Source organism: Cupressus sempervirens, chromosome 4 (genome assembly GCF_028749045.1).
Source record: "Cupressus sempervirens isolate cs-2001-9-10 chromosome 4, ASM2874904v1, whole genome shotgun sequence".
Lineage (NCBI taxonomy): Eukaryota > Viridiplantae > Streptophyta > Pinopsida > Cupressales > Cupressaceae > Cupressus > Cupressus sempervirens.
Window position 1 is genome coordinate 432,156,740 of NC_143121.1, and position 11,616 is coordinate 432,168,355.

Sequence of the window (11,616 nt, forward strand, 5' to 3'; positions counted from 1 at the left end):
GCAAGCAGTATGAAGAAGTCATTATAGGAGAGCAAAAAAGTCAGGCAGTCCTTACAAGCAATCTTGCAACATTGTAGGAAGTTTGTGAGGAAGAATTGATAAAAGTTGCTACTGCTACAGCTGCAAAAGAAGAAGATTTTTAGAGAACATTACCAACACATGATGAAATTCATGACAAAGAATTACAAGAGTACAAAGTGAAAATAGAGTTCTTGATTCTAAAGGGTATGAATGATAAGAAGGATCATCAGATACAACTTGAAGAAGCTCTTTGTAAAGAAAGGAAGGAAACTATATCAAAGTTACCTAATGAATCTTAGATTGTTGCTAAGCAGACCATCATATTGGAGGTTGATTTCTTTAAGGAGCTACCTTGTTTTGTTGAAAGGCATAATACTTCCAATGTGTCTCATATCTCAGTTGCTGAAGGATTGAGTAGAGTATGTTTTTTTGAGGAAAAACATGCTGCTAAGCATTTTGATTAGCAAAACGATGAAGGTAAGGAGGAAGACCAATTTTGGGATGAGTTGGAGGAATTCTGTCTAAATCTAGATGATAGACCAACTTTCCCAAAATTAGAAGTTAGTAATCAGCATGATGAAATAATAGAATCAACCATGTCTTGGCCCATTGCACCTAAGGCACCTGAGTTAGCTCACTTTGATCAGCAAAATGATATAAAAGAGGAATCTCATCAACACGAAATGGCAGTTAAAAAGCCTAAAAGTAGCAAAAAGAGCATTGAGTTCATTCTTTCCAGGGGTTGCCCTTTGAGGTACTTAGCAAGAATGGAGGCCAACCATGAAAAACCAGTCATGTTTGTGTTCAAGCATGAATGTTCAAATGAAGCTAAAGCTGAAGGAGATTGTATAGTTCAGCAAGAACAAGATCAACTCACTTATCTACACCTTGACAATGGAAAGAAAAATCTATTGGTGGAGGTGAGTCAATTTATTCATGTTCTTCAAGAGGTAGTGCATTAGTTCTTCACACAACTGTATGTACTCCATTTCTTATTAGCTGCCCTCATGCATGTAAAGTATTATATCCTAAAGAGGAAGGGTAGCTATTTTAACTATCCAATGAATGGATTTGTGTGATCATTTGTTGTTCTGGTTAGTTTAGGGTAGGTTAGGTGTTTTTTTGGTTTTCCCTAAGTGCTATCCAAGTACATGTCAGTTTTTGTTTTTTGTCCTAGGTTAGTTTCTTGCTTTGTAGTTTAGGTTGGTCAAGTTGTTGGTTTATGTTGTCAAGCTTCATAATTCACCCATCACATTCATGCTCACATGAATACATGTGTTTAAATGCCTACACATACTTAGTATACACATGCATACGCATGTACATGATGTTGTAGCTACTCAAAGTCCTACTGCCAACCTTACATACATGCATATCCACATATCCACTATTCATATGCATGCATTCAAATACACACATTCATCCACACATAACTAAAATGATCAAATGATGAAGGTTTTGGCTTCTAAAGCTACAACTTGAGTTTGATTATGCATATCCATCAACCTAATAAGAGTCTTATTAAGCTCAAGTGCATGCATTCAAAACTAAATTAGCAACTTTAGAAGTCGCTTTGTGTTAGGTCTAGGTGCTAGGAATGAAGAAATTGGGATATGGACATTCTAGTTGCATTGGAAGAATTCATTTTTTCTTTTTGGCATTTAGTTTACTTTGGAATAGAGAAGTTGTCCATCATCATAATCATATATGAAAGAAAAGAGAGAGCATCATGTAAAGAAATAATCATGATTATTTTGCACCACAGATGGAAAATACATTCAATTGTGATTGCTCATATAAAGGAGTCCTATATTGTAATTAATTGAATAAGAAATTTCATTTAGAGTTTCATTATAAGGACCACACTAGTAGATGCTATAATGGATCTTGTCCAAATGTAAGCTAGAAAATTTATGAATTGTATCAAAGAACAAGTATGAGCAAGTACTTGAGTTTTCAGGTTTAGTTACCTATGTTTTCAAGTGGCTTCAATATAACAATTGAATATAATAGTTAAGTCACCCCAAAACCCATATTCATATCATATTAAATGGACCATAGGGGATAATGCATTAAAACTCTTAGTGAAATCTTGTTGTAGATGGACTTTAGCCCTCCAAAAATTGTATGGTTGAGGAAATAATTCCCCTCCCAATTACAGGCAATATTTTAATCCTAAGAATATTCCTTAGAACCTTTCATAGTTTTCCCATAACATCAATTCTCTAAACTAAGGTAGATAAGAAATAAAACCTATTTTAATAATGTCCATGGTGGGACATGACGTGGGAAGAGGAAGGGATGATAAAATAAACAAATAATATCAAAGTCCCAAAGGCTCCTCCCAAAATGCGCCTTCCTATTCCTTAAGCACTTGGCTCAAGGGCCGTACAACCAGCTCATCGCCACCTTCATGTTGGGAGAAGGAAAGTCTTGGGTCGCGTGAGGCGTGAGGAGGGAGGGCAAGGACTACCCAGGCAGGAGGATCAACTACCTGGGTATCCCCCCCCCCCCCCATCCTCATGCCTCATGCCATCGTTCAGGCATCGCCCATGACATCCCGCGGTCGTACTCTGCAACAAACTCTGACAAATGAAAGTATAGACGCGTAGAGGAACGAAGGTGGTGAGTTTAGGCAGCAATTTATGCTGAGATGGGATTGCCAGCACCAACCAAAATTTACACGCCGCCAAACAAGATTTATGCTAAGATACGATCGCCGCCAAACAAGATTTATTATATTTATAGCCCAATTAAGTTCGTTCACTGATTTAGTACTTTTAATATATTATATTTATAGAATTAATGAGAATGCCTACTTACAAATTTTGATTTTAATAAATATTTTTTTTATTAAAACTATAAAAAATTTGATCTTAATAAATAATATAATAATAAACATAATTATAAAAATTTTATAAGAAAAAATACATATTATATTTATAGTTTTACATAATATAATAATAAACATAATTATGTTGAAAAAAATATTTTAATAGAATAGTTTTTCTTAAGAATGCCTACTTACCAAATATAATAATAAAATACATAATTATATTATATTATTTTTAATAAAAAAATTATAAGTTTTATTAAAATACATATTATATTTATAGTTTACATAATATAATAATAAACATAATTATGTTGAAAAAATTACTCACAAATATTTCAAATGTCAAATTATGAATAAACCATGCTTAAAATATTTTTGTTATATGTAAATCTAAATTTATATTATTTAATTTATTATATATTTAAGCTAAATATATAAATATATATAATTATTCAAAAGATTTATTATATTTTTAAAAATACATAAATAATTTAATTATTTCAAACTGAAACTTATATTAATTAATAATTTCAAACTCATTTGTTGACAATTTTTTTAATACATATTTAAAAATTAATATTAAATTCAATAATGTTATAATTGACAAACTTTAGTAACATTTGTTTTTAAATATAAAAATAAATTTAGTAAATGTTATAAATCTTGTTAAAATTTTGAAATATAATTCTAACTATATATTTACAATTATTGACCCTTGTTATATAGATTCAAATGAGCAATTACATCAAGCAAATCTAAATGCACTAACAATATTTTCTAAGAACAATAACTAGTAAAATTAAACTAATATTTACCTCAAACATGAAAAATTTCCTTTTAAATATTTGTAAATGTCTCAAATATTAAAACCTAAAAATTATGCCATTTAGAAAATAAATTATAAAGTTGGATCACAAAAGTCACACACCTAAATGTTTAAATGAATATGAATCAAATACATTACCGAATCAAGGAAAAAAATAGAGAATTTTAACTTAACAAAATAAACTTTGTGCATCACAAAACCAACAGTGTATTTCTTCATTGTGCCTAACATACAACAAAATATCACAAATTTATTTGATAGAAGTTTTATAGATAGCTTACTCCTAATATCTAATCTAAGTTCAAAAACATGAGCAACCAGTTTTTTGGGCACCACCCTCATTTCTTTCCTTGCAGCAAAAAAATAAAATTATCTAACATTTATTTTTCACCGCCAGTTTGTGGCTGTCAGATTTGGCAAAGGGGGCATATTTGCAAGAGTGTGAAAAGACATCAGAGTATGTCCGTGTAGGCATCATTGCAGGAAGGACACTGTAGTGTCAGAAAGGACGGAAAGGGCGGGCATCCGGGCAGTCTATCCTCCTACCTAGATAGCCGTTGCCTTACTAGGTAAAAGTATTGTAGACTAACTTGAATACTAAGGGTGATATTTTATTAGTTGTCATAATTAATTATTGAAGAATACTAATGGCATAGTATCCTTGTTAATGTGGTATAAATTAATAGTGTTGAAACTATTATATAAATAAAATTAATATGTTATAATGAAAATGTTATTTAAGCAAAATACTAATGAGAATTGCAATAAATAATGCGTTATAAAATTATATATATTTTATTTTCTAAAAGTTATTTACATATTTAGAATTAATGTTTAGTGTTTTATTCATTATATTTAAACACTTGCAATAGTTGTGTTTCTTTTTTCAATTATTTTTCATTTTTTATTAGTTTGATAGTTTCATAATGAATAAATTCAAACCGACAAGTGGCATTTATGTTTTGTTACTTGGGTTCAATTAGAATCTCGAATCTCTAAGCCCAATTTTTGAATGGCTCTCAATTGTTTAATCATGTCTTACCAATTCTATGTCAAACTCTAATTGTTTAAATACATCCTTCATATTTATTGTTTTAATATTTGTGATATAAAAAACTTCATCATATTGCTTTTAATGTTGAATTTCCCCCAAAACTTTCAAATAGAGAGTAAAAATGTAACTCATAGATATACACTCTTATAACTTTGTATTGCTTGTAGACTCGAGAGCTACCTTCAATTTGTTATGATTTGATTATTTCTTCAGTATATAATTTGTGTTCCTCATCCATAATTTTGGATAATGTATCTGGACAACTATTTTACACTACTTATTGAATATTGAATGGATCCAATTTTACACTACTTATTGAATATCATAAAATATTATAATAAATAAATTGGCTCAAAGAAAGCTCCTGAGGGAAAGAAACATAAAGAAAACTCTCATTCATTACTCATAATATACAAGATGTGCAAAGTGTAATCGCTAAACTAAAATTGTCGATGAAACCAAAAGGCTTGCCTTATATCCTCTAGATACTCAAACTCTCACCACATATTGGAACACTAATGAGGCTTTACAAAACAACCATATAAAGTGTCGATACAAATATAATCATGAATTCATTTATATAAAGTTTGATAAACTATAATGATTATCTCAAGATTAATTAATTAATTTAGAGAGAGAGAGAGAGAGAGAGAGAGAGAGAGAGAGAGAGAGAGAGATGACCTATTAAAAGTAATTGACTAGTTATAAAAAATAAGAGGTGGAATTTCCATGTACATACTAGTGGTCTAATTTCAATGAGTGTTATTATTTTTCTTAACAAGAGTAGAATATCACCATATATTATAATAAATAAACTGGTTCAAAAAGAGCTCCTGAGGGAAAGAACCAAAAAGAAAACCCTCATTCGTTACTCATAATATTCAAGATGTGTAAAGTGTAATCCCTAAATTAAAATTGTTAAGAAACCCAAAAGGCTTCCCTTATATCTTTTAGCTATTCAAACTCTAACCACATATTGGAACATTAATAAGGCTTTATAAAATAGCCATATAAAGTGTCCGTACAAATATACTCATGAATACGTTTATATAAAATTTTATAGACTTTAATGATTGTCTTAAAATTTATTGGCCATAATCCTCCATATAGATATCATCAATACCTACAAAATGAATGAGTTAGTTATAAAATTCATTTAAAAATAAGGTCTTAGAAAATTGAATATCATTTCATAATTTCCTTACCATCTCCACTTGTTGTGTTTTGGTTAAGATCAATAGAAAAGGGCAACCCATATTGTTGATTAGTTTGTTGATCATCTAATACAACAATTCACATTTAACACATCCATTTAGATAAAATTAAATTATAAACTAAAAACTCAAATATAATTTCAAATTTTTATTTTTTCTATCATAACAAATTCTAAATGAGAATATTGTTCTCATAATCTATATCACATTATGTAACAGTAAGAAAAATCAAAATTCCATTACCTCCACAAATTTGTTGAAATGTTTGAGGATGAATAACCTTTGGCATTGATGGTTGATCTCCACAAACTACATCTTGGTTATTTGATAAAGCATTAAATGCAATTATAAATGTGAACTAAGTAATCAATTTTAATAAAAAAAGTTAGTAGTGAGTAAATTACCATCTAGTACTTGTGTGTCATCTGTTATTGTTTGGTTCAAATCAGTAGAGAAAGGCAATCGACGTCGTGGAGATTCTCCTTGATCAACCAAACCTATATTAACACATGTTCAACATATGAAATAAAAATAACAAGTATTGAGCTATATGTTGAAAGTAATAAAGTACTTTTAAATAAATGTACTCACCTTGTTGTGACAGAATAACTTTTTCTCCTTGTATTGCTATGCCTGAACGATTAATGGCTTTTTTTCCCTTTTTCTTTTTAGAGCATATAGAGGGGAATTGAAAATTTTCATGCTCATCAACTCTTTTACTTAAGTTTTGAGTCATAGGTTTTTTTTTTTATGAATAAATCGACGCTTACACATTTTGCTTGGGCTAAACCATGGTTTCTTTCACCTCATAGGCATGTTCTCTGAACCAGGAATTGATTCAAAATTGGAACTTGAAGCAAGAGATGCATGTATCTCATTTCCAAATCTCCCAACATGTTGAATGAATATTTGTTTTTCATATTCTTCTCTAGTTGACAAATTTTGGATAAATGAATTTACATAATCAATGCAATTTTGAAGTTCATCATGAGAAGTATCAAATGATCTCACACAATCTGTAGTAAAAAAAATAAAATTGTAAAGTCAAAATACTATTTTAAAATACTATATATTTCTTAAGAAAAAAATTGGTATTAAAACTTACCAGTTCTCTCATCTTCACCAATGTTGACTCCAAGCACATCTTGATCTTCTGAAGGTATAGACCATCTGCAATTGGAAAAAAATCACTTAACTTTTTGATCCATAAAATAATTTAATATTTACTTGTAAACACACATTCTTATTACCAATGTTATAGTTTTTATGACCAAAATTCCCTCCAACTTTGTCGTAATCCTCAACCAATGCAGTAACATCATCTGTATTTAAGATCAGTTTAAGTAGGTCTTAACAATATAATAATCAACTATATAATATAAATAATTAAAATTAACTCTCAAATGATACTTACCAACCACTTGACCTTGCTGGTTTATATTGGTTCTCTTTAGTAGATCTAAAATCTTCAGCACATGTTTGCATGTGTTACCTCTTTTTGCCCACTCACAATCACACACTTGCAAATTTGGTCCAAAATTTCTTACAAGATACCATTTGGTTGAAATCGTTTGATTTCTAACTTTAAATGTATTAGGAAGGTCATATAGGTAGTAATCTATATCTGTTATTCTTTTTGATCTCTCTAAAGAAGTTAGGTAGTATCTTTCCTTTTTGAAGTTGGTTAGAAACCCAGATAACTACAAGTATCTCTTATTTTTATAGTATGGCTCTACCCTGTGAAGAAGAACATGAATGAGCCAATCCATTCTCCTTGTGCATTTTCTAGAACTGTCAGTCAAGTGGTGACTCTTGATGTGCATGTGGTATGACTCTATGGAAGCATTAGTATCTTGATTTTCATGAGAGAAACCTCTAAAGTTTTTTGCCCACATTTCTATGACAAAAATATGATAATGTCTTAGCATATATATAATAAAAGAACCAAGTAATAAAAATAAAAATATAATGTAATGAATAATGTATATGATCTTACCAATGCGTCTCTCATCATGACACCAAGTCTTTCTAAAGTAATGAATAAACTCTTTTTGTTCTTTGAATTCATCCATAAATTCTTTTATTAGATGAGTAGTGACATCTCCATCATCACTTATGACATACATTATCTCACCTAGTCTAGTGAACATATTTGTTGCAACATCATTATTGCTTACAAACCTATAATAAAAAAGATAATATCAAGCTATGATGTTAAAAAATATAACTTTACATGTATTTTAAGTAGAAATGACTCACTTGTAGACATTCTTCAACCATGCCCTACGTACGTGCCAGATACATAAAAGTACTCGACAATTGAAGGATGATCTACAAGTTACATTATAAGCATTAATAAGTAGCATTCAAACACAATCAGCTATTAAACTAAAATTATATGTTTAAATAATGAAATGTATAGTTTGAAAACCTATATATCAAATATAATTGGAGGATAATCAAACCTAATTGCTTCAATCTCAGCACTAGCGTCATCGGTCATGAATGCATTGACTTGCCAATCATCTTTACATTGCTTGCCTCTTTTGTTAACTTCTGCTAGCCACCCATGTATATCATCAATTTTATTTCTTGAAGATATGGCCCATGCAATAGGTATGTCGACCTCTTGTTCATCAAATACAAGTAATGAATATAACTCATACTGCACATGAAGAAATCAATAAATTAAGATTTTAGATAAATTTTAGATGAACTAAACTAAAATATATTAATATAGTTGACATTGGTAAACTCACAGCATATTTGTTTGTTGAAAAAGTGGAATCCATTGCTATAATAGAGTTATGTGAATATCTCACCATCATCTCTCACATCCATGGTGTTTGAATACCTATGATAAATTGAATGTTTTCTCCACTATTGGGTGTTTTATAGTAGAAGAAGTTGTCTTTCTCCTTTGCATGCCATAAACTTACACTTTTGGCATCATTTTCATTTTTTTGTGATCGAAGGGAACGCACCCTATTGCATGCATTCATTACATCTTTTCTTAGTAGAAATGTGTCCCTCTTATTCATTAACTTCGTAAGAATAGGATCCAAATAATGTTGCTCACATATTGTGGAAACCCCCACACCCATCAATAACAATGACTCAATATCAGATTTATATTCATTTGACAATCTCGGTGCAACCATACTCCTTGGATCCCCAGAAGGGTCATCCTTTCCATGACAAAATTCACCATTAGCATCTTGATGACTAAACTCATTATAAGTAATGATGGCAATATCTGGTCTTCCATACATAACTCTAACACAAAAGTGTGTTTTACAACTCCTTTTCTTTGCAAACCTTGGTAACCTTTGCATATTTGTTTGGCATTTTCTTCTATTATCATTCGGTCCAAATGCACATTGATATCTGTATATACATGTACAAATATATTTATACCAATTTATAATCAATAAAGTTTAAAAAATTAAAATATTGCATGCTTAATTATTATACTAAATCTAAACAAACCTTGAATACATCTTGGTAGCTTGGTTATTAGGGTTTGTCAAGTTCATCACATTATGTTCTTTTCGTATGAACGTTGTTTCTATACCATCCAGTAGACCTTCTCCCTTGAAAAAGTGAGATAGTCTCTCAAGAGGGATAGCAGCACATAAATCCATAAATGCATTATGATGTCCAATAGGTGTCCACTCTAGTTGTGCGCTTGAAAAATCATTTCCTTCATTGGGGACATCTTGCACAGGTAGTTTGATGAGTGATTGCCATTTAAAATTTGTATCCATTCTAAGAAATATTAATATGGTTAGTGATCCTTAACTTGTTGAAACATGTTAAAAAAAACTAATACGAATTATTACATATATCCTCGATAAAACAATTAGTATATTGAAATCACAATAAATACAATTATATCCTCGATATGATATATTTCACTATACCATCAATGAAATGATTTCTCAAAATTATATTAGAAGTTGATATTATATATTTTATTCTATATTTTTCCAATCTTGTTATCTAGTAATGAGATGCATGTTACTGCAAGCCTAGGACACATGATTCATATTGCCCTAATAAGAAAATTCCTCTTATATAGAAAATAAATTTCTATAATTTCAAAACCTTTACTAGGAAATCATGTTGTCACTTATAAATCTATAGTTATTAAAATCTAATATGATTAGTCCACTAGTCATATATTCTAATTCATCATTATTTATCACTAACTAATTCATTTATTGTGTCATTAAAGATGATCACCTAATTTACTTTTTAATACTAGGTGTTGTGTTATGTATGTACATTAATTTAAGCTTAAAATAATTTTGAATGAACTTGAGTACAACTAACATGGGATGTAATTCTCCTGCCTTCCTAGCAATCAAGATCTGAGTCATTTTGTTATCAAGGTCCATAGTGTTCATTGTATCAAGGTCTAGGTCATTTTCACATAGAGAAGTTGTGAAGTTTTCCATGACTTAAGCCCATTTTACTGTATCCGTGGATAAGTACATTTAGTTATCAAGGTCCATAGTGTTTAAGGTCCTTAGTGTTCATTTTCACATAGTGAAGTTATGGAAGTTTCCATGATTAAGTCTGTTTAGTTATCAATGTCTAGGCCATTTGAGGTCATTTGCACATAATGAAGTTATGTAGTTTTTCATGATTTTGTCATTTTCACGTAGTGAAGTTATGGAGTTTTCCCATCATTAAGTCCATGGAGATTTCCACAATTAAGTCTATTTAGTTATCAAGGTCTAATGAAGTTATGTAATTTTCTATGATTTTTAATCAATCAGAATTACTGAGGAGATACTGAGGAGATCTGACAACCCAACAAAATACTACACCTGTGGGGATTTCTCCCACAAGGACATTTATATAGCAGTTGCTACTACCACGTCAAAAATGGCTATTACCGCTTGAGGTACCATCCACGTGGTTGACCCAATAAAGGGAATGTCCACTACGGTTTAACCCTCTCTAATCAAAGAAGACTCACAAAGTTGTACCACATGAGGACTTGGTTTGGATTTAAGGGTTCCAAGTTTTTGATGTGCCCAAAAGGAAACAGAGCATACTCCTCTAACCTCTTCACCTTACCCAAACATAGCAAACAAGATTCTTTGACACACTAATTTGAAATCACCTCACCAACTTTTTGGAAAATCCAACAACAAACACCACCAGTCTCAAAAGAGAAAGTACTAGTGGATGTTGAGGACAAACCCAAGTGGAATAGTGAGACAATAAAAAATATCCTTCCCTACCTACAAGGGGATCCGTCGTCAAGAGGAGCTTCGCATGTAAAGCAAGCGAATGAAGCTTAGTCTCTCAAGATCTCCCAAATAGTGTTCATAGGGCCTAATTACTATGTGAAACATATATGCATGAAAGCAAATCTAGATCCAATTTTAGAGCACCAAATGAAGTGTGAATCTATGAAAGCATGTAAAAGCACTCAAGCCAAACACATGAGATGTTCGTTTTAGTTCCAAATCCAAGTGTTATAGAGATCCAACAAAATACCTAGTAATCCTTGCAATGCATTTTTCTCTGTTGTACCTTTTGTTTATGCTTGAACGCTCACTCGCAATGAACAAAGCAATAAGAAAACACAAGATATGCAATAATATAACAAAGCCAAGAGGTATTCCTAGATTAGAGGGAAAATAAACTG